This window comes from Drosophila suzukii, chromosome 3, assembly GCF_043229965.1.
Source record: "Drosophila suzukii chromosome 3, CBGP_Dsuzu_IsoJpt1.0, whole genome shotgun sequence".
Lineage (NCBI taxonomy): Eukaryota > Metazoa > Arthropoda > Insecta > Diptera > Drosophilidae > Drosophila > Drosophila suzukii.
The window spans coordinates 47,965,391-47,990,985 of NC_092082.1; the positions used below are offsets into that span (position 1 = coordinate 47,965,391).

Sequence of the window (25,595 nt, forward strand, 5' to 3'; positions counted from 1 at the left end):
TGAAAAATAACGTAATATTATGAAGTTATTTAATTAGTATAGTATACTTAAAAGAATAATTTTTTTTTTTTAATTGTTTTTTCTTTTTTTTAGTTACAACGAGAATGGAATTGGGAATAATATTCGTATTTAAAGAAGAAGTATTTCTAAGCATGGCCATGCTTAATGCAATTATGAAATAAATGTTTTAATCTATCCTTATGAACTGTTTGTTTTTTGTTCTTATTATTCGTTATTATAATGTTATTTCTCTCTCCTATTTCCTTTACTTTATACGGACCGGTATATTGATAATCTAACTTATGACCTGTTTCATTTCTTAAAAGGACTTAATCACCTACTGATATACCTATGTTGTTTATTTTCTGATCATATAGTATCTTATTATTATTCTTATTTTTTTCTTTCATTATTCTAGCTCTTTTGTATGCTTCTTCTAATCTATATTTACTTTCCCTAGCATAGTCATCTATATTATATATGGGTTCTATAATTTCTATACTATTAATTTGTTTTGGTAAATTATTTGTTTTACCAAATACTAGCTCGTATGGACAATAGTTATGTGCCATTGAAGGGGTCGTGTTGAAACAAAAAACGAAATATTGAATCAGTTGTATCAACCGATATATATGAGCGTATGTATTAATTGAAAATTCTATGACTTCGTTCTATTGTTCCTACTGTCTGGTGGTGGTGTGCCGTAGATGTTATATTTTCAATTTTTAGGTATTCGCACAAGTCATTTATAATTGAATTCTTATATTCTGTACCCATGTCCGTAATGAACGTCTTCATTGGACCGTACTTCAGAATAAATGATTCAAAAATCGCTTAAGCGACAGTGTTCGCGTTTTTATTTGGAACTGGTATGGCAACTAAATATTTAGTCAGGTCACATATTAGACTGACTGCATACTCATTGCCATTTTCTGATTTTGGTAGTGGACCAATAGTGTCCACTATCATTCGGTCGAAAGCGTTTATAGGCGTATCAGTTATTATCAATGGAGTCTTATTCTGCTTAGTTATTTTAGCTTTTTGGCATTTCTGACATTTTCGTATGTATTCAGTAATATCGCCAGTCATACCGTTCCAAAAAAATTGTCTTTTGACCTTGGCCAAGGTTTTTGTAATGCCAGTATGACCTCCTTGTATTGGATCATCATGGAATTTAGACAGTATTGCTTCATTCTCGTCTTGTTTTTCTATAAGGGTCACCGGGTTGAGTAGCGCTACTCTTAAGGTATTCAATATCTTCTTGCCCATTTGTTTAAAATATATGTTCAAAGATATTTTCCTACGGTGCCATTTTGAGTTGGCTGATTTTGTTTATACCGGCTTGCATTTCAAGCCTTTGGAAAAAATGACCTTAGTCTAGGATTCCATTGGCATTTAAATCGCTTACATCATATTTTGCAGTAATTTTCCTACCATGTTTAAACTCTATCCTCATACGTGTCAGTTTTGAACTCGGATTTATCATTGAAAATAGATATATTAATGGTCTGGGATCTGTTTTGATTGTAAAGTGATTTGTACACTTATTACTTTCTCCCTTAGTGAAAGCTCTTGATGCATATGCAATGGGAAGTTGGAGTCTTATCAAATATATGTATATTGGAATTATTTTAATTGCTGCATCAGATGTCTTCCGCGTCAGCTGGTCGTCGCCGGTTTGGGTCAGCGTGGCCAAACCGGCGACGACCAGCTGACGCGGAAGACATCTGACATCCCTTCGTAGGCGAAAGGGACGGGGAGTCCCTCGCGCTGTTGGCTGCTACTGATGTCCGTGGCCTATTGGTTCAGGCCTGGCCGGTGCCGGTCTTCGCACTGGTCTTCTTTATGCATGTGTATTTGCATGCTGCAGCTTCTAGTGGTCCAGGGCAGTCGTTCGGGCAGACGTCAGGTTTCTTCGGCAAAGGCTTTGGAGATGGTGGTTTATTAGTTACTGTTTCGTTTATAACTTTTATATTAGCTGAGTGAGTTGCGGTATTTGGCTTTCGTTGCTGGAGGCATTCTTTTATAAAATCGAGCTCAGCAGTTAATTTTTCTGCTGTTGCCACTTAATGTGAGCTATTCTGTTAGCGATCTTATTTATCTGGTCTCCGCGTTTGCCTATTACTCGCACTCTACTCACTCAGACTTTTGATTTTTGAATATCCTTGCCAGTTTCCCGCGTTGGCGTAAGGGTCGGATTGCCTCTCACACTTGTTGATTATTGGGAGAAAGACGTCCTCTATATTTGTTTGAATGTTTGCTGATTGATTTCAGCGTTGGTACAATTGGCGGCCCCTCGTACACGTAGGCTGTTTGCCGCAACTACTAATGTTTATAATCCTTGAATTGATTTTTGTTGTTGTCTTGGGTTACATGTGAACACTTATATATATCTTGTGTATTTAATTATGCTCTCTTTAGCCGGAGCGCGAGGGTATATGCATGTACTTGAGTTCGGTTGAGCGGCCGGCGTGTGTAACAGAATGCTGACACTGGCACCTTCTGTGAGCGCGCCGATCGACTCATGTTTCGGCCACTTAAATTTTTAACCGGGCCTTTGTTTATGTAAACACTGCAACAAAGTGTTTCAGTGTGTTTGCTTCAAGTACTCTTGGTAAAGTAGATATTCAATATATGTGCATACTACAGTAAGCCTCTATGTCAAGTTAATAATTGTATAAGTATGTTTAATTCCCAGCTTTTCAAAATTAATAACTGGGTCATTGAAAACGGACTATGTCCAATCCCAAAGTGTGTAGTTATTTAAAAAACCCTTCGACACTACGCAACACCCGAATTTAATAATTGGCAATAGCCCAATCAAATAGGAAGAATCTGGGTATCACCTTTAATAACACGTTAACGTGAAGCAAACACAGTTCCAAAGCAGCTGGCCGACTATATGGGTTTTTGAGACAGCTTTCTACTTCTCAGTCTCAAATGAACTGTTGCTTAGCTTAACTGTTGTTGTCAATCGACTGTTACGTGTTTAATCTTCGTCGCACTGACCACACTTCCCACCTAGACACTAGTATTAGTGAGCTTAGCCTTAGTCAGTAAATTGATCTTAAGACATTAATTTATTTTTAAAAGATTGTGTGCACCCGTGAACCGTCTTACTTGTTTCAAAAACTTCTTTCAGCTCAATCGCAAAGAGCACAAATCTTTATTATCCCAAGATATAAAACCGTATACTCAAAAAGGCAATTCTTTATTAATGCTATTCGCCTATGGAACAATCTACCTCATGCTCTTACAACCATCAGAAGCGCGTTTCAGTTTATCTCTTAAATTAAAGAATTTATGCATGCTTAAAGATAGTTGCAAACTTAAACTTATACTTATAAGTATACTCAAATGGTAAACAAAACTTTGTTAGTTATTAAGTAGTACCTTTAAATTATTTACTTTATTTAAAAATTCTTTACTCAACCCGATGTGACTAACGTAATAAATATAAGTTTCTACTTGTAGCGTTAGGATATAAATAAATAAATGAAATGAAATGAGGGCACTCATCGTTTGCACAACAAATGACTTTGTCAAGCCCACAATCATCTTCCAGTCAACTCCACCTACTGTTCAGCAACGTGATCCAGAACCTGAGCCGCCCCAGAGCTCCTTATTATCTACCCAGCAACCGACGCAAGCACAACCAGCACGACAGTCATTCGGCATACCTGAGCGCCCAAGCAGTCGTGTTCCCCAAAAAGTGAATCGTTTCAAAGTCAAGGATTTCAGAAAAGCCAAATATGCGAACTGTTCTTAATTGAAGGAGGAGATGTGTTATATATTGTCAATTGTGTAGCTCACATCACACATCACACATTTATATACTTCCAGATCTCAATACTACGAAATATGGGGAACATATTCTGTAATCCCGAAATGACATCAGAAACGTGCGCATGTCTCTACTTTCCAATCGACTCTGGCTTGGGAACAAGAATGTGTTTTAAAAATTTTCCTACATCTGAGAAATATTAGGTTGCGAGATTTGTTTCATTAGGAGTGCCATAGTTATTTTAGAATTCTTAATTAGTTTCACATTAGTTTCCCCAACACGATCGGACATGTTCTTCTAAGATAAAAATCTTGGGATATTTTGGATGTGCACAGCAACACCCGTTGAATATTAATTGCTCATAATTGGGAAAAAAGTTAAAGTGATCAGTATTGTCACATGGGGATTGGGGATGTAGGGGATGAGGCCAGGTGTACGACCGTTCTCGCTTACACATCGAAACCTGTGGAATATTAATTTCTCATAAAGAAGAAAAAGACCACTGTTCACGCCAAAAGGGCGTTTAATTTCAGGAGGCAGTGTCGAGCGGCAGTTTTATCCAGATTTCTATATCTCGCGCGCTCGCACTGCCGTCCGCTCTCCCTCTCCATCTCTCCCCTAAGTCTCCGCTCTGCTCTGGAGCGCTTAAGTTAAGTTAGGCTTAAGGAGTTCTTATTTCAAAGTGATCCAATAAACACCTACCCACGTCGCGTAAAAACCCTAAAGTACCCCCCGCGTTTTTATGCGTACCATTCGATCTTGGGGCTTAAACTATTTCATCGATCAAGCCGCACCGCCCTAACATTTTGGTCCAGTCGAAGCCGGATTTCAAAATCTTTGGACTTTCCTCTCCTGGAGTTTCCTTTGATTTTGTCCCAGCAGGCTTGAAACACTCCAGATAAGTTCCACTTACTATAATTGCAGGTCATACGCCAGTTTTTCGAACCCTATTTCGACTAACTTTCTGTATGACATATTGTCTAAATCCACAAGTGATTAATCCGACGCAACGGCATATATGTACTTCAATTCCGTTACTTGGGCCCGACAATATTCCAGTTTCCTTTGCCCACAATTGTACACTTGAAACAATTCCAGAAGATATTTCAGTGCTACTATTCAAACAAAATATTTCTCAAAAATATTTTTAATTCCAATTGTGTGTAAAATATAACTCAGCCACAGTAAAAAATTCCCGATCATAAAGATTGTCCTTAAGATTTGCACTCTTTATTATACCCGTTACTCGTAGAGTAAAAGGGTATACTAGATTCGTTGGAAAGTATGTAACAGGCAGAAGGAAGCGTTTCCGACCCCATAAAGTATATATATTCTTGATCAGGATCACTATCCGAGTCGATCTAGCCATGTCCGTCTGTCCGTCTGTCCGTCTGTCCGTCTGACCGTCTGTCCGTCTGTCTGTCCGGATGAACGCTGAGATCTCGGAAACTATGAGAGTTAGGCTATTGAGATTTGGCGTACAGATTCCTGAGCTTCTTACGCAGCGCAAGTTTGTTTCAGTAGACTGTCACGCCCACTCTAACGCCCACAAACCGCCCAAAACTGAAACTCCTACAGTTTTGATGCTAGATAGAAAACTTTAACTGAAATGTATTGTTCTCATCAATACCTATCGATTGACCTAAAAAAAATTTTGCCACGCCCACTTAAACGCCCACAAACCGCGAAAACCTGTGACGCCCACAATTTGGATGCTAGATAAAAAATTTTAACTGAAATGTATTGGTGTCGTCAATACCTATCGATTGATCCAAAAATAAATTTGCCACGCCCACTCTAACGCCCATAACGCTTAAATCTGTCTACCGCCGGTAGGTGGCGCATTTTAATTTCGCTTTGCTGCTTGCATATCTCCATTTCCCTTTGAGTAACGGGTATCTGATAGTCAAGGTACTCGACTATAGCGTTCTTCCTTGTTTTTTACTGTGTTCCAGCTGCGTGTGTATATTTACATAAACATTCTAATACAGTCCACTCTAACTACTCTTTCTAATACAGTCCACTCCAACTACTTTTCTCGACCTACAAATACGGCTAAACTATTTCCAATATTAAGAACAAAGTTACAAATTCCACAAGTTTACTCCAGCAAATCGTTTGCAATTAAGTTGTTCAGGTGACAAACAAACGCACCGACATACAAACATAAGCGAAGTCTTTCCCATTCCCGCAACGTTATTCTGCTATTGCACAGTGCACAGTGGGTCAAGAGCTCACAATAAATGTTCCTTCCAAACATACAATATTTGATTGTGCCTAGCCGAAGTAGACACTTCCGGGTCACACCGCGGGACAAGGGGGTAATGAGCACTTGTCGCTGGCACGGGGACGCTTTGCTGGCAGGACGATCGCGTCGCGGCAATGGTAACGATAGTTATTGCGATGCCGGACCACAGGCGATGCTGAACTGCGCTGAGGTTGAGCTAACGTAGGTTAGCTGCTAGTGGAGATAGTGTATTACGAGCCCTATTCCCAGAGGTAGGAAGTAGAACCGCGGAGTTATGAGATGCATTGATAACTGATTTATTCTTCATTTGGTACATGTTTATATACTACTTGGAAGACGAAAGTTTAGTGTAATGATTAGTGAAGTGCGCTATATTCTAAAGTAGGTAGGTAGGTCAGGGAGTTTTGATTATGGTAGCAGTTTGTGTGGTTAGCTCGGCAGACACTGCAAAATGTGCTGACTGCATTGACCGGTCAGTGTGCCGTTGAGTCGGTGAGACGGTGAGTTAGTGAGACATATAATATGCTGATCAGCAATTCTCATATGCAGTGGGTACTACTCAGCGCCTGGTACTGTTCCCAACTTGGCTACTGCTTGATTTGTTGGGTGTGGTCATGTTGAGTACCTTTGGGTACGAACATTCTCCCCCCCATTGAGGGGTACCCTCAATTAAGTCGTGATGTCGGTCAGCCCTTGACCGAATTGTATAGGAAGCACCTAACAAATCATTGACCAAGGTGGATCTTTCCTTCATCTGTGGCTCATGTTTGTGATTCAGGTCCTTCTCCTCTTCTTGATGCTGCTTAACACTCCCCTTTGCGATAAAATTGACATTACCGTGGGGACTGACATTGTGCTCTCGTAGAACTTGATCATTTGGCACGTCTATGGCATGTGGACATTCTGCAACAAAACTAAGATATTTCTTGGTTAGGTTTGAAAATGTTGAACCAAAGTCAGCCTTCTTGTAGGTATTAAATTGATGAGAAGTCGGTTCTATATTCATCAGATTTTTATCTTTTGTTGGCTCATAAGCAGCGTTCGGTCCTGCAAAATCACCTCTGCCTTCTACCAGAATAGGGTTGATTTCCGTATCAGATGAGGTTTCTTTATTGAGATAACCTGTGATTACATAACCAAGCCTATTTAAAAATTCTTTACTCAACCCGATGTGACTAACGTAATAAATATAAGTTTCTACTTGTAGCGTTAGGATATAAATAAATAAATGAAATGAAATGAGGGCACTCATCGTTTGCACAACAAATGACTTTGTCAAGCCCACAATCATCTTCCAGTCAACTCCACCTACTGTTCAGCAACGTGATCCAGAACCTGAGCCGCCCCAGAGCTCCTTATTATCTACCCAGCAACCGACGCAAGCACAACCAGCACGACAGTCATTCGGCATACCTGAGCGCCCAAGCAGTCGTGTTCCCCAAAAAGTGAATCGTTTCAAAGTCAAGGATTTCAGAAAAGCCAAATATGCGAACTGTTCTTAATTGAAGGAGGAGATGTGTTATATATTGTCAATTGTGTAGCTCACATCACACATCACACATTTATATACTTCCAGATCTCAATACTACGAAATATGGGGAACATATTCTGTAATCCCGAAATGACATCAGAAACGTGCGCATGTCTCTACTTTCCAATCGACTCTGGCTTGGGAACAAGAATGTGTTTTAAAAATTTTCCTACATCTGAGAAATATTAGGTTGCGAGATTTGTTTCATTAGGAGTGCCATAGTTATTTTAGAATTCTTAATTAGTTTCACATTAGTTTCCCCAACACGATCGGGCATGTTCTTCTAAGATAAAAATCTTGGGATATTTTGGATGTGCACAGCAACACCCGTTGAATATTAATTGCTCATAATTGGGAAAAAAGTTAAAGTGATCAGTATTGTCACATGGGGATTGGGGATGTAGGGGATGAGGCCAGGTGTACGACCGTTCTCGCTTACACATCGAAACCTGTGGAATATTAATTTCTCATAAAGAAGAAAAAGACCACTGTTCACGCCAAAAGGGCGTTTAATTTCAGGAGGCAGTGTCGAGCGGCAGTTTTATCCAGATTTCTATATCTCGCGCGCTCGCACTGCCGTCCGCTCTCCCTCTCCATCTCTCCCCTAAGTCTCCGCTCTGCTCTGGAGCGCTTAAGTTAAGTTAGGCTTAAGGAGTTCTTATTTCAAAGTGATCCAATAAACACCTACCCACGTCGCGTAAAAACCCTAAAGTACCCCCCGCGTTTTTATGCGTACCATTCGATCTTGGGGCTTAAACTATTTCATCGATCAAGCCGCACCGCCCTAACATTTTGGTCCAGTCGAAGCCGGATTTCAAAATCTTTGGACTTTCCTCTCCTGGAGTTTCCTTTGATTTTGTCCCAGCAGGCTTGAAACACTCCAGATAAGTTCCACTTACTATAATTGCAGGTCATACGCCAGTTTTTCGAACCCTATTTCGACTAACTTTCTGTATGACATATTGTCTAAATCCACAAGTGATTAATCCGACGCAACGGCATTTAATATATGTACTTCAATTCCGTTACTTGGGCCCGACAATATTCCAGTTTCCTTTGCCCACAATTGTACACTTGAAACAATTCCAGAAGATATTTCAGTGCTACTATTCAAACAAAATATTTCTCAAAAATATTTTTAATTCCAATTGTGTGTAAGAGACATATAATATGCTGATCAGCAATTCTCATATGCAGTGGGTACTACTGAGCGCCTGGTACTGTTCCCAACTTGGCTACTGCTTGATTTGTTGGGTGTGGTCATGTTGAGTACCTTTGGGTACGAACATTCTCCCCCCCATTGAGGGGTACCCTCAATTAAGTCGTGATGTCGGTCAGCCCTTGACCGAATTGTATAGGAAGCACCTAACAAATCATTGACCAAGGTGGATCTTTCCTTCATCTGTGGCTCATGTTTGTGATTCAGGTCCTTCTCCTCTTCTTGATGCTGCTTAACACTCCCCTTTGCGATAAAATTGACATTACCGTGGGGACTGACATTGTGCTCTCGTAGAACTTGATCATTTGGCACGTCTATGGCATGTGGACATTCTGCAACAAAACTAAGATATTTCTTGGTTAGGTTTGAAAATGTTGAACCAAAGTCAGCCTTCTTGTAGGTATTAAATTGATGAGAAGTCGGTTCTATATTCATCAGATTTTTATCTTTTGTTGGCTCATAAGCAGCGTTCGGTCCTGCAAAATCACCTCTGCCTTCTACCAGAATAGGGTTGATTTCCGTATCAGATGAGGTTTCTTTATTGAGATAACCTGTGATTACATAACCAAGCCTAGTGCCTTGTGCCAGCGGTTTATTAGGTCCTAGTTCAAGAAGTTCACCGGTTATTACACGAGAATACACCTCAGCCCCTAAGGTTAGGTCAATGGGTCCAGGTTGCCGAAAGTCAGGATCTGCTAATGGCAGTCCCCCGGGAATATTAAGATCGGTGTCAATCGATACAGACGGTTGGTCTGTAATGACTGTGGGAATAATAAATACCTCTATTAGTCTTTCAAACTCTGATGTAACTGATGAGAGCTTTAGTGTTGATCTAATTGCTGTTGATATTTTTCCTCCGATTCCAGATATTTTAATCGGTGACCTTTCCTTAAGAGACAGCAGATCTGCCATTCTCCTTGAGATAAAATTCACCTGTGATCCACCATCTATTACAGCGCGACATGTTTGTAATTGACCGTTTGGCCCTTGTAATGAGACCTTGGCGGTCGCGAGCAGAGTATATCCTCCTACGTTGTCGTAGCCTGCAATGGTTACTGCGCCGGCCACTGGATTGCTAGTCGGTCCTTGGTGTAACAGTGAATGATGCCGTTGCTGGCAGACTCGACAAGTGGTCGGTGATCCGCAGTTTTCAACCTTATGAGCTGTAGACAAACAATTTGTGCATGCTCCTACTTGAATAATGGCTTGGCGCCGTGCTTTGGGGTCCATTTGCTGGATACGGCTACATGCTCTAAGATTATGTTGTCCTAGGTGACAAATCTTACAGCTCTCTCCGTTGTGAACTGACTGAAGGCGGAGTGTTGCTGTAGGTTGAGCGCTTATCGTCTCCAGCATGCAAGCGCGCCGCTCAATAAACGTCAGTACACTCCATAACGTTGGAATTTCCGTTGGTGCATCCGCTGAATTTTCTAGAGCAGCTAGAGACTGCTGGTCTAGTTTTCTTCTGATAAGAAAACACAGGATTGGATCCCAGGATTTTGTGCTGATATCGAGGTTTTTAAGAGTACTCATTGAGTTTTTTATAGTGTCATGTAAGGCCCTTAGTTGGCGCGAGGAGCCGTCTATAGGCATATGGTCAATAATTTTTGCAATGGCGGCGAATACTAGTATTTTTCCGTTCTGGTACCTGGCCTTTAAACGCAACCAGGTGTCGTCATAGCCACCCTGTGAGAAGGCTGTGTCTGTCAAGACGTTTCTCGCTTCACCACGAAGCGAACTCTGTAGAATATGTAGTTTTTGACTGGCCGAATATGGTTTATTATGTACCAATTCCACAAAGAGATCATGGAACCGTGGCCAGTCTAGATAATCGCCGTTGAACTCCGGAATGCTAATTGGCGGAAGTGCCAAGTTTAGGCTCATTGGCGAGTTGTTTTCTCGAAGCAGGTTCATTTCGTATTCCTCGTATAATGTGTGGAATTGAGCTAGCTCTGCTTCTGCCAGGACTGCGGCCCCAGGTGTGCTGTCCAATACGTCGTGGGCTTGCCTCAGCAACGCCCAATGGAGATCCAGGTGCCTTTGTAGGGCTGGGGTGGCGGTTGGGGCGTTCGAGGCTAATGTTATTGATGACTCCAATTCGTTGCATCTTCTCTGCAACTGTCGGATCACCGTGTCAATTGTGGAATCTCCTTTGACTTGATCTCTTGTTGTGATCTTGATGTTGGCCGAAGTTCGTCTCGGGGCCTTCGGAAGTCCGCTTCCAGTCGGCATGTTGTCCAGAAAGATATTCTGATATTTTTCGACCAGCTCCTTAAGTGCTACTACTCGTGAAGTGTACTCACTTCCAGTGGGTAATGCCGCTTGCTGGACTTCCTCATCTAGGTCGCAAAACTGCTGCCAGAGATCGTTTAACTGATTTAGCTTACCGGAATAATAGCCCTCTCGGTGGCGTCGTTCGGCAGAATCCTTGCCATAATTCTTAATGAGCTGTTGGATTTTCCCTTGCAGCTCGTTTTGTGTGTCTAGTAATCGATTGTGTAAATCGATTCTTGTGTGACTTGTTTCCTCAATGAATGAAGTAGACATATTGTGTGTCTTGGAAACAAAGAATCTTGTGGAGCTGGATGAAGCTGAGTATCCTGTGAAGCTGGATGAAGCTGAGTATCCTGTGAAGCTGGATGAAGCTGAGTATCCTGTGAAGCTGGATGAAGCGGAAGTTCCTGTGACTCTGGAAGAAGAAGCGAATCCTGTGAAGCTGGATGAAGCTGAAGTTCCTGTGACGCTGGAAGAAGAAGCGAATCCTGTGAAGCTGGATTAAGCTGAAGTTCCTGTGACGCTGGAAGAAGAAGCGAATCCTGTGAAGCTGGATGAAGCTGAAGTTCCTGTGACGCTGGAAGAAAAGCGAATCCTGTGAAGCTGGATGAAGCTGAAGTTCCTGTGACGCTGGAAGAAGAAGCGTATCCTGTGAAGCTGGATTAAGCTGAAGTTCCTGTGACGCTGGAAGAAGAAGCGTATCCTGTGAAGCTGGATTAAGCTGAAGTTCCTGTGACGCTGGAAGAAGAAGCGTATCCTGTGAAGCTGGATTAAGCTGAGTTCCTGTGACGCTGGAAGAAGTAGCGTATCCTGTGAAGCTGGATTAAGCTGAAGTTCCTGTGACGCTGGAAGAAGAAGCGTATCCTGTGAAGCTAGATTAAGCTGAGTTCCTGTGACGCTGGAAGAAGAAGCGTATCCTGTGAAGCTGGATAAAGCTGTGAGTCCTTTAGTGGGAAGGGGGTTGCTTGAGTGTGATCCTTTGTTGTTAAAGGATCACGTCGGGGTCACCAATGTTTGTGCCTAACCGAAGTAGACACTTCCGGGTCACACCGCGGGACAAGGGGGTAATGAGCAATTGTCGCTGGCAAGGGGACGCTTTGCTGGCAGGACGATCGCGTCGCGGCAATGGTAACGATAGTTACTGCGATGCCGGACCACAGGCGATGCTGAACTGCGCTGAGGTAGAGCTAACGTAGGTTAGCTGCTAGTGGAGATAGTGTATTACGAGCCCTATTCCCAGAGGTAGGAAGTAGAACCGCGGAGTTATGAGATGCGTTGATAACTGATTTATTCTTCATTTGGTACATGTTTATATACTACTTGGAAGACGAAAGTTTAGTGTAATGATTAGTGAAGTGCGCTATATTCTAAAGTAGGTAGGTAGGTCAGGGAGTTTTGATTATGGTAGCAGTTTGTGTGGTTAGCTCGGCAGACACTGCAAAATGTGCTGACTGCATTGGCCGGTCAGTGTGCCGTTGAGTCGGTGAGACGGTGAGTTAGTGAGACATATAATATGCTGATCAGCCATTCTCATATGCAGTGGGTGCTACTGAGCGCCTGGTACTGTTCCCAACTTGGCTACTGCTTGATTTGTTGGGTGTGGTCATGTTGAGTACCTTTGGGTACGAACAATATTAAAGTCCGTAATTCTTTACATAAGTCCGACCATCCGATATAATAAATATTTATTGACTCTGCCTATCCGACAGTGTGACCGTATATATTTACAATCTTAATTGGTTCCTAAATTCCAACTTGATTCCAATCCGTTTCCTTACTTCTGAATTAAAATTCTAAATTATTTAACGTCATGGCAACATCAGTAAAATCCACTTTTACCCGATTTATGGCCACAGCTGACTGTCTGATCCACTTTGAGGCCACTGTGAACGATCCAGGTGCTCCTACCACAACGTTATCCGCCTATGAAATCCGTCGCGATCACCTCAATTTCTTGTGGCAAACGGTAAAGGCAGCATACGACATATGCTCCGACTGCATTATAGCTGCAGGCGAGAGCGCCGCAGAAACAAAATCCATTATGAAATATTTGCCGTGCATGTGATGGAACAAATCCAAAAAGGCTCCTTCCAAATACCTCAAGCTCCAGTAACTCCGTCCCAAAATTCCACGTCTTATGGCTGTCGGCTCCCCCCTATCGACACAGAGGTTTTCTCTGGCGATTATCTTCGCTGGCCGACTTTCCGGGACCTTTTTACGGCAATATACATAGACAATCCGAGTCTAACGCCCGTTAAAAAAATATTCCACTTAAATTCAAAAACAAGTGGCGAAGCTCATTCCATAGTTTCAAGATCCCCACTCACCAATGATGGCTTTCGCTCAGCCTGGACTAACCTAAGTGAGCGTTTCGAAAATAAGCGATTGCAGGTGAACAGTCACCTGAAAACACTTTTCAATGTGCAATCCATAGCACAGGAGTCGGGAGCAGCCTTAAAGGAACTTCAACGCACTTTTCAAGGTTGCTTAACTTCCTTAAAATTTTCCGGTGTTAATATTGAGAATTGGGACCCTATCCTGGTTTATATGTGCTCGACAAAACTACCAAAGCTCACTCTCTCATTATGGGAGCAATCCATCCAAAATAAAGCCGAAATTCCTACGTGGCTTAAGCTTGATTCATATTTGACGGAGCGCCATCTAACTCTTGAGGCCGTCGATAGCTTCCGATCTGCCAATTTCCACCACGTCCAGACCAAAGACACAAATCGAGTGGCAGAATTTTCAAAAATAAATTCCTTCAACACAAGGCTAGTTCCGATACCCAAAGGCTGCGATCTGTGTTCGAAGAAGAACCACCCCATGCGTATATGTCCACGCTTCCTACAGATGACGGTAGAAGATCGCTTAGCCTAGATCCAAAGGAAGCAGTTGTGCTCCAATTGCTTTGCAAGCAGCCATCAATTCCGGGATTGCACAAGCGCTCACAACTGTCTAACTTGCCTAGATCGGCATCACACATTGCTGCATCGAAACCGCGGCCCTACTACTCCGCCGATTCCATCCGACCCTCCAAGGCCAGTATCCGCCTCAGTTCCACACATCATTTCTTCCTATTCAGCGCAAGAATGTTCACGCCAAAAGGGCGTTTAATTTCAGGAGGCAATGTCGAGCGGCAGTTTTATCCAGATTTCTATATCTCGCGCGCTCGCACTGCCGTCCGCTCTCCCTCTCCATCTCTCCCCTAAGTCTCCGCTCTGCTCTGGAGCGCTTAAGTTAAGTTAGGCTTAAGGAGTTCTTATTTCAAAGTGATCCAATAAACACCTACCCACGTCGCGTAAAAACCCTAAACTATTTCATCGATCAAGCCGCACCGCCCTAACAGCCACGTGATCAGTTTTGTTACATGAGGTTGTGTCGGTAGGAGGCAATAAAAAATACTCTTTATGGACATGATGAAGATGATCTAAACCCATTGAAATCAGTTAGCTGGAATGCAATAACGCGATGGGGCGGGTCTATTAAAATGCTAATTTATATGGGGCGGGCGCCAATAATATGCTAAATGTGACAGAATCCACGTTTTATAACAACTTTTGCTACATAAGACTGGAGCTCATGGTTTCGAAGTTCTAGTCTACAAGCATGCTTTTGTACACTAAAGACACAGGTAGGAATACATTTAAACTAAAAAAATTTATTTAAGACCGAAGACCGATAGATTTGGAAACGAACGTTTTCGAAACGAAAAATTCTTAATTGTTCATAGTTTAGAAAATACTTGTACTCAAAATTTTCAAATAAAAAAATTTTGTTTAAGTTAACTCCTTTTTACAGTTGCACCAGCTTAAAATTTATTTTATATACGGAAAAACTGTTAGAAAAAACTCGACCGACCTTGGTTCTAGCCTACGACCGCTCACAAGTACTCTCAGACAAAGGGCTGATATACCGATTCAATTTATTCTTACTTGAACGTTTTTATTAACAATTTTAAAACAAAAATACAGAAAAAAGCTACTTACATGAATTTGAAAAAAAACACTAAAAAAACTAAGGTCCTTTCTTTACAAAATTGCGGCAATGGTAACGGTGGTTACTGCGATGCCGGACCACAGGCGATGCTGAAGCTGCGCTGAGGGTGAGCTAACGTGGTTAGCTGCTTGTTGAGATAGTGTATTACGAGCGCTATCCCAAGATGTAGGAAGTAGAACCGCGGAGTTATGAGGTTTGTTGATAACTGATTTGTTCTTCATTTGGTACATGTTTATATACTATTTGGAACACGGAAGATTAGCGTAATGATTAGTGAAGTAAGCTATATTCTAAAGTTGGTAGGTAGGTCAGGGAGTTTTGATTATGGTAGCAGTTTGTGTAGTTGGCTTTGCGTAGTTGGCTGACACACTGACTGACTGCATTGGCGGGTCAGTGTGCCGTTGAGTCGGTGAGACGGTTAGTTAGTGAGACATATAATATGCTGATCAGCAATTCTTATATGAAGTTGGAAATGACGAGAATAACCTGGAAAATGTCCCATGTAACTCCGAGCGATTTTGCAATCGCATTCCGGAGTTGGGATTCATATGTTAGCCCCAAATTGGGGTATGGAAGTCAACTCAGCTGGAACGTAATATGGTCGGCTAACCGCGAAAAACCAAGATTTGCCATAATTGGATTTACACTAAATGGAGAACTTATCACAAAAAACTTATCAAACTTGAAAGTTCACTTGAATTCTGAGTCATATCCATATGATTCTGAGTCATACCTATATGAAATGTATGCAAGATTTCAATCTAGTTACTATTACCGTGAATCACAACTTTTTTTGACCCCAAAGGAATTTAAATTGAAGGCACCTATTATTGTGGTTGATCTTTCATATCAAAACGAATCAGTGAAAACTGGTCCTATTGATGTGAGAATTTCAATAGAACTGAAGACACCAAGTCATGAAAATACCCAAGCTTACTGTCTCCTTATACATGACCGTTTAGTATAATATAACCCATTAAACGGACTAGTACAACGAGTTGTTTAACATCAGAAAAGTGTTGAAAGATACTGTTTCGATTGATGTTCAAGGTTTCTTTGATAATAATAACAATTTTATTCTAAAGGAAATTGGAATTGTGTTCGAACAAGATCCATACTTGAATAAAAGTTTTTAATAGAACCACCACATGATTTTACTTTGCTAAATACAAAATCTCGAAAAACTGCAATTTGGTTAGCCAATACACAGCACCTAATTTTTGGAACGACGGAGAAAACAGTTTTCCACAAACTTCAAAGTATCTAAGGACAATTACAAGCGGAAACAAAATAATTTGTAAAGGTGTGGAAAAGAAACGATTTCTACAGAAGTTTTTTGGGAGTCGTCAGCTCATTAATATCGAGGAAACGGGCTGCCCGTCATTAAAAAGGTTTGAAGGAAACCGGTTTCCCTATTGTGAAACACACCTTAAGGGCGCGGTTTGTGCTCTTAACAATGCATACATAGTTTTGACACTTTTTAAAAGTAGCTCCAAAACAATAAAATAATTGTTATACAAAATTTTAAAGTTAAGCCTAGATGTGTAAGGACCTACAAGAAAATAAAATTAACAAAATTAAATATCATGAGGAAATTGACCAATTTATTGAACAATTTAAAGGACAGATAATTGGTCAGCATTATCAATACCTTCTTAACACAAAAACTATGTTCATGAATCGAGGTCGACATGATCTCAAAACTACGAATTATGGTGAACACTTTACAAATCGCCGGAATCAAAGCATTTCTATATATAATAAAAATGTTCGCAATACCAAAATGAATGAATAAATGTAATATTATGCTACAAAATAAACTTCTGACTTTTTATTTCGAGTTAAAATTACAGGTACGGAGAATGAAAATTGTTTCCTTGACTGAGATATGTTGGCTACTTGCCAGTTGTTGCGCGGTCGTGATTTCAACCCCTATTGTGGGAACGTATTAGAGCTAGCAGTCAGCCGCGAGGTCGTTGGCGTGAGGCCCATGATCTTGTCAATTTCCGTGCGCCTTTAGACTTATGCATGTGTCCCTTTTCTTCCGGTCTGGTAATTGACAGGTGCGCAAGTTCGGGTAGCTCTTGCTGAATCCCTTTTATGACATGTTTATGACCCGTTTGTGGAAAGGAGAGATCTTAGACAATTTACCAGTTAAACGTTCTGGGGCGAAAAAATGTTTGTTTGAAAATATTCCACATCTAAGAATCATTAACTTGTGAGACTTATTTTATTGGGGTTCTTTTGATTTCTAAATTAGTTTTACAATCATAGGAAACGTTATTCCCAAACATAATCGGACATGTTCCTCTAAGGCAACCATCTTAGATGTTTTGGATTTGCGACCTTTTTCACGTGCACTGCAACTCCTGCTGAATATTAATTGCTGATAATGAGGGAAAGGATACATGATCAATATTGTCACAATGGGATGTGGGGAAAGTGCACGACTTTTCTCCCGTGTACAGCAACACCTGCTGAATATTAATTGCTTGGGGGAAAAGGTCACGTGATCAGTATTGTCACATGGTGGTGTGGGGGTGGGGGCTGTTTAGTATACTCTTTATGAATATGATCGTGACATTTTTATGGCATTTACACCTTTTAAAAATTGTCCCAGAATCCGCATACATTAAAGAGGAGGCGGGGGTCATTAATATGCTAATTAGTAAGGGGGCGGGGCCCAGTAATATGCAAATTTTCCCAGAGTCAGTCTTCCCAAACTACTATTTAAAGTTCTGAAACGTTAAAAGAATGATATTCTCAAGACAAGAAGTTAACATGTCAAACTACACCGAAATTATAATTTTGTTATTTTTTTTTAAATATTCTTTTGATTACTACTGTGGGAGCTTTAGGATATAGTTGTCGGATCGGGCACGTTCCGACGTATATACTATTTACAATTTAAATAAAAAGGAAGGTCTCATCCCGATAGCTTAAAGAGAGATAGCTGAGAGACTAGTTTGCTTAGAATTGTCTCGACTCGTCTAGTGATGCTGACCAAGAACATGTATACATTATGGAGTCGGAATCGATTCTTTCACTGCGTTAAAAACTTCTGAATGAAAGCATTGTAACCCCTGCAAGGGTATAATAAGAATAGAGAACACAAGATACCTGTGCGAGAGTGTGTCTATATGCAATTTGTAGCTGACGGGGGAAATAAGACTCGCTTAAATACAAATTCTTTGTAATAACTAATATTAAATTACAAACTTGTTTTGTTATTTGTTTATGTTTAAGCAAACATACATTTTTAAACAAGAAATTTCACCGATTTCTCTCACACCCGTTTCCAGCATCCAAGTAGAATTCTAATGAAAGCAAGAATACTGAAAACAATATATGCGTGCGTGTGCGTGTATAAGTTAACTAACTCAGCCGGGCGACGGCATTAACCGATCGCCCAAAAGTCCGCTCCGGCCAAACTGCTGACACAGCGTCTGGCCGGAAGCTCGTGCATAGCCGGCAAGCACTGCCCATTGGAGTGACCGCTATGAAGCTCAATTATGTTAGCTTTAAGATTCAGTTCCCTTTTGGCATTCAAGAAATAAAGAACAGAAGGTCTCTACGAAATGACTCCGGCAACTGCCGTTAAATTTGTATTCATTTAATCTTGACTGAGTCTCTAGGCCAGCAAGAAAAGAAGGACAGTTCTCCTTCCAGCATAATCTTCCTTATTCTACAACTGATGAACGACGGCCAACCGGCCCGTCTGGGAAGAAGTTACAGCGAGGGACACCCCCGCGCCCACCTACGTATTAGCGTAGCACAACAGCTCTGCATTGAATCATAAACGGCCAGCCGGCTTTCAACATAGTGACCGCTGCGATGGGCCTACCCCCCCGCATTCACGTACGAGCATCGGCCAGCCACCCGGCCGTCTACCACCCTGCTGCTGTTCCAGGTCTCTCCGTTGCCTCTATTAAGAGGCCTGATTTAGGAAAAACCTAATAGGCGCCCTACCGTAAATTACCCATTGATATAAAATTGGGAAACCATGTAAGTGAGCCCCTCATACATATATTTTCCCGGCATCTGCATTTGTTAAATATTTAAATACATACACTGCCAGAATATTTTCTGCAGCTCCGTATTAAAGTTGCGTGTGAACATTTTTATTAATTAACATACTCGTTAATTGTTTGACAATTTAATTGGTATTATCACATGTGATATTGTAAATGTTTATCGTTGTATGTTGTTTGCATTATTTAAATTTTTTAAATAAATATCTTAGTGCCAAACATTATTACCCATATATCAACCAGACTTATTAAATATCCTGGACTAGGCGCAAAGGCGCTGCTGGAAAATTTTGCATTTATTTGGCGACTGTCACTGTCTAATTTAAATTATGTGCGTTTAATTCACCCTTTATATGTAGTTTTTTTTTTGCTTGCACCGAAATTCTTTGTGTTAGCTTCGCAACAATCTTGGGTTTGTATTTTTATCGCTCCCCACTCCACTACAACACTCGAACTCGACACCCCGACGTTTGAATTCCAATTTTGTTAGCTTCGCTTTTTTGTCCATCAGAGCGGCAGCTTAGCCACCACGATCCCTCGACTGTGGCAATTTTTTGTTCCTTCGTTACCAAGCGGCGACTCAGACCCCGCAGCACCCTCGCCATATCCATGGGCAAGACTGCTTGAACATACATTAATTCGCTATAGCGATTTAGCTTACACAGCTCCACATGAACGTTCCAGCAATATAGGAGTAACAAACAGTTCGACAGCGACTCTGAGTCCGAGACCGAAGGACCGACCAGAGCTTCTACACCGAAAAGTGCAAACGCTAGCACATCCACAGCCATAAATATGCCATTTCACCCAGACCAAATACAGGCGGACGTGCAGGCTGCCGTTAACCATGCTCTACAGGAAGCGGCCACAGACAGCCAGCGTAGGGAAGATCAATTACGGCAGACTAATCAGGAACTGGCCAGCCAAGTGGCGGCGATCCAAATCGCGCCCGCCCAAGCAGTAGCCCCTCAGATTAAAGTTTACGCACCTATAGATATAAACAGGGACATAGTTTGTAATGAGCCGCTAGACGCCGTCAAGTGCCTGCCGGAATTTGCGGGGACCCAGGAGACATACGTCGCCTGGCGGCAAGCGGCAGTAGGCGCGTATTACATATTTAAGAACTTCGAGGGTAGTTCACGCCATTATCAGGCGGTTATTATTATTAGGAGTAAGATTAGAGGCCCTGCCGATGCCGTAGTATCTTCGTTTGGCACCGTATTGAACTTCGATGCGATTATAAATCGACTCGATTTCACATACAATGACAAGCGAACAATGCACATCATAGAGCAGGAGATTGGTACCCTCAGACAGGGAAATCTCTCGCTTCTACAGTATTACGACGAGGTGGAAAGGAAGCTTACCCTCCTCACTAATAAGGCAACTATGTCCCTGCAGTTCCACAATTGAGTTAAGCGCCCAATCATCACGAAGCCGACTGCGACGTCGGCAGAGAAGCCAGCGATGCTGGCAGAGCTGAGCGCAACGGCGGCAAAGCGACGCGCTCTCAGTCGGGTCCGCAAAGAGAACGCACAAAAAAGTAATTTTGGGCTCTCCCTCTCTCGTCAAGTCTCAGACGAAAAAGTGCGCGTGAAGGGAAGGAGGCCCAGCAACTAAAATATATAGACCTTTGTGCACCCTTGCCTTTTGAATAATGCGACATTTGTTCGTAAATGTTAAAACAACGATTTAAAATAATAGGTTTCTGTTTTAAAATATTTGTATTTCTTAAACAAATTTATATGTTTATTAATATAATTTAATAATATGTAAAGTTTTAAAAATATATTTTTATAAACCGATTTGCATAGTCGAATATGTCTATAAATACCCTGCTTTTATGTGCAAGATGCATAGACCAAACGGGACATGCAAAAAAAACAACAACGGCTTAGCGGAACCGTTGTTGTTGTTGCTTGTTGTTTTTCTGGAAGGCACGCGCCTTTTTTCGTCTTTTCACTTGCGTTTACTTATGTAAAGGAGTTAGAATTGCACGCAATTACGTAGTTAAATAAAATAAACCAGTGGTTTAAAAGTGATACCTATACGATTCCCAGGTAAGTCTGTCGCAGACCAATATTAATTTAATCAGTGAGAGTAAAAACAAGTTAATGTATATTTAAAAAATGGAAAATACAAGATTCCCAACAAAACACGTGGCGGAAAAAAAATAGCTGTGAAAAATATTAATTTTTGACGTGAAAAACAACAAATGATGCATATAAATAAACAAATGAATGAATCTGTGAAAAAATTTGAAAATCTTATTGAGTGCTAAGTTCCTAGGGACCAAAAATAAGAGATGTTTGTTTTTATAACTTATGATTTTTTGTATTAACAACATTAAAGCACAATTTTTATTTTTGTGTAAGTAAGCAAACATGGCTATTTAAATAAAAATCTCAAACATCTCTAATTTTCCGTCCCTGGAAATGTGGTATTTTTTCCGCATCTGCAAAATAAATAAATGATTTAATAAATAATAAAAAAAATACATAAATAATTTTTTACAACAAAATAAAATAAATCAAGTGACCGAAAACAAAAGTTTGCAAATTTCTTCTCGATATTTTTTTAATTTTCTTATATTTTTAGACAAGGCTGATGGTAAATCTATAAAAAAATGGAAGGCTAAGTCGTTCCATCTTAAGCATATTATCCGAGGAACTTGTTCTGTCCCACAACTTGGAGGGGGGCAAAACAAGAAGAGGCTCAGACTACCCAAATTTCGCCCGTGCCTTATTAAGTAAGTTTTTGTTGAGGCTGAAAACTATTGTTTGTAAGTTTAATTTTTACAAGACTTCTGGGATTTTACATTGAATGCCAAAGATAACATTTCTTTTATTATAAATAAATCTTACAAATAACGATTACGTTTTATTTTTAAAACTAATTTTTTTCTAATACTAGATGCAATCGCCCTAGTGGATCCCTCGGAGCCTCCCGAAAAGGCGCTGCAGAAGGCAATGCGGTGCGTTAAAAACTTGAGTTGTACCAAAAAAAGGCAACGCCGGCACCGATAACACCGGAAACCCCCGAGCTCAAATTTTAAAATAAACAAATAAAAATACAAATTAATTATTACTGAAATTTTATTTGCTGCTAAGCGCTCAACGTGTGCTGAATGTGCGCTTTTTCGCTGCTCAATCGAGCGCTCAACATGTGCTGAATGTGTGCTTTTTCAGCTGCTCAATCGAGCGCTCAACATGTGCTGAACGTGTGCTTTTTCAGCTGCTCAATCGAGCGCTCAACATGTGCTGAACGTGTGCTTTTTCTGCTGCTCAAAAAAGCGCTCAAGAGGGTGCTCAAAAAAGAGCTCAATGCGTGCTATTTTTTGAGCACTGATGAACCCTAGGACATGCCTATGTTAATTTCAGCACATAGCTCCATACAAATTGTGCGCTCATTGAGCGCTGAGTGATGAGCTTTTTGCAGTGATTGAGTGCTCAATAAGCGCTGAATGGTACTGCAGGGGTCATATGAAGCCTCGGCGGCACAAGTTTTATGCGAAAAATTCCGGGAGGATGCCCTCCGCGTATTTATCTCTGGACTAAAACGCAGTCTCACCGACGTCCTCTTCTCGGCAAAGCCGAAGGACATGCCATCAGCACTTGCATTGGCTCAAGAAGTGGAATCCAACAATGAAAGGTACACCTTTGCATCATCTTTTGCAAAAACTATTTCCGAAGGCGCAAGAGCGCCAACAGGCCAATCCTCATGCTAATCCGCAACCAGGTACTAGTAAAAATCCGTACTTCAATCAAACTGATATGCTTTCATATCAGATTGATATGTTTGTAATATCAATATTAATCAGTTTTGTTTTTACTTTTTTGCATCTTATAAATAAATAAATATTGAAAATCCATAAGATCGGATCAATTATAAAAATAATTCCAGGTCTTAGCAATAAATGACCGCTCACGCTGTACCCTGATGCCTCCTGTAGCTTTGCATCAGCGCCAGGAAGTCCTTCTTCTGTCCTCGATAGAAGTTTCCCAGCGAAGTGGTGGACGCCAACTTGCCCAGTTCGGCATTTAAAATAATATGTTGCAAAATCATAACAATTAGAAATGTTGATATGAATCCGTATCATGTTGATATGAATTCGTATCAATTTGATATGTAAAAGGTGATATGTCAAAATTAAGGAGACAATATCAAACGGGTATTGTTCCGTTTCTTTCTCTGTGTGCTTTTGAAAGCGGGCAGTTATTCCGAGGTTCCCTCTTTTTCTTTGTCTTATAATCTGCCTGCATTCGGCGCTCTCAGAGACAAATTTCGGCCGGTCCGTTATTTCTTTTGCGTCTCTCCGTTATGGTCGGCTAGCGACTAACATTTCAGGGAGCAGCGACATGTAAATGGCCTAATATTTTAGGAGCATTATTGTATATCGAAAAAAACAACGAATATTGTTAGAGTAAATTATTTGACTATAGTAAAATTAAGTAAATTGAATTTACTTATATTGTTATGTTTATGTACGAGGGTGGTCCGATAAGTACTTAGCCTCCAAAAAAAAAATGAAAATTTTGGAAAAGTGGCGACTTATTTCTCAACATAATCTGCTTTTAGCTCGATACACTTGACATAGCGATGCTCCAAGTTCTTTAAACCGTCTGCAAAATACGTTTTCTCGAGGTCTGCAAAATAGGCCATTCGACGCAAATTTCTGTCCAGCGAGTGACTTTTTCCAGTTTGGAAACAAAAAGAAGTCACACGGGGCCAAATCTGGAGAATATGGTGGATTGGGTAGCAGTTCGTAACCGAATTCGACCAATTTGGCCTTGGCGAGGGCGGAAGTGTGATCCGGTGCGTTGTCATGATGGAAGAGCACTTTTTTCTTCGCCAAATGGGGCCGTATTTTCTGCAATTCGGCGGCGAATCGGCCCGATAATTCGGCATAGCACAGCCCTGTGACCGTTTTGCCCATCTCCAGGTAGTCGATGTAGATCACACCTTGTGAATCCCAAAAAACGGTGGCCATCACCTTTCCGGCCGATGGGACAGTCTTCGCCTTCTTCGGAGCAGGTTCGTCGGGTGAAGTCCGCAGTTTCGACTGTTCCTTGGTCTCTGGTGTGTACCATTGGATCCATGTTTCGTCGACGGTCACGAAACGACGCTGAAACTCCTTCGGATTGGGCTTAAACAGCGACAAACACTGCTCTGAAGTGGTCTCACGGTTGCGTTTGTTGTTGTGAGCATCGCGCCGACAGCTTTCTCATGCCCAAAATTTCATGAAGGATATGACCCACGCGGTCTTTTGACATGCATACTGTCTCAGCTATCGGTGGTCTGCCAATACGAGATCGTTGATTTTTGTCACGTTATCCTAAGTGGTGTGCGTCTCGGATCCCTCCGAACTTATTTTATGTGGCGTATTCCACAATGAAGGGATTACAACCACGGTATTCTAATATACCCACAAGTGAGTATATAATGCATGGGTCTAGATTAAGCGCCAAACCAACGCCCCGGACTGGAAGCTATAGCTATATACATAGAAACCATCCCAGTAGCAATTCCCCCTTGCGTAGGGGCGATATCTATCTAAAATCTCTACCGTTCTGTGGGTCACAGCACCCGAGTTGTATAACGCAACATCCACGTCGAGCCCGAGGACTCTACCCGCGATATAGGTGTCAACCACAGCCACCACGATACTCCCACAAGGGGGCCAACCTCAATGAGCAGCCTTGGAGCTGCTCAACCTGTGGTACCGAAATTACAGGCTCAGTGAGCCTCACCCCTTCAGCTCCGACAAGCTCGGATGGTCGCCTCCTACGACAAGCTATGACGGGCTGTGGCAGTATTCTTCGCCGTTTTATCCGTTTTCGGAGCACCTGGGCGTGCCTCATCAAAAACCGACGTGCGACCACGTTGAAACTCATTAAACCAATTTTTGACGGTCGCCATCGAAGGAGAAGAGTCACCGTACACAGCAGCCAAGCGCTCTTTGATTTCTCTGCGCGATTTCTCTGCCAAAAACAAGAATCGAATCACAGACCGATATTGCTCTTTCTCCATTTTGTTTTAAAATCCGCGGACACGTCCGATTCCACACGCAGTCAAATCAAAACTACAAGTCCGATTCGGCTGAAATTTCGACAGTAGCTGTCTATGAGAATGTACTACACGATAGTTACTTTCTCTTGCGATAGTGACGCTATCGGGCGGTGAGGCTAAGTACTTGTCGGAACCAGCCGGGTCCCATAGGAATAATCGGAAAAAAAACTAAAGTAAACTAAACTTAACATATAATCACCTTCGCTTGGAAATAACATTTTTTAATTAGTTCTGATTTTCAAATTTAATTTTATAAAAATCGGACAACAATATCATATAGCTACCATAGGAACGATCGAAAAATTGGTGGGAAAATAATATCAAACAAATCATTGCTTTGGTGTTTTTTGACATATTATCTTATACTATTAGGAATAACATTTTGTGTATTTTAAAAATTAATAATTACAGCTGCAAGGGTATACAAACTTCGGCTTGTCAAA

At 41.2% G+C, this 25,595-nt stretch overlaps 1 protein-coding gene and 1 long non-coding RNA gene across 5 annotated transcripts in view; both read left to right on the top strand.

The window, feature by feature from the left end:
• nAChRalpha4 (nicotinic acetylcholine receptor alpha4) overlaps positions 1 to 25,595 on the top strand; it is a 449,450-nt gene that overhangs the window by 204,084 nt on the left and 219,771 nt on the right. The window lies entirely within an intron of this gene.
• On the top strand, positions 21,060 to 22,139 carry LOC139353247 (uncharacterized). Its single transcript, XR_011604421.1, has 3 exons — positions 21,060 to 21,143; positions 21,682 to 21,832; positions 21,997 to 22,139. It is a non-coding gene; the product is annotated as an uncharacterized lncRNA (long non-coding RNA).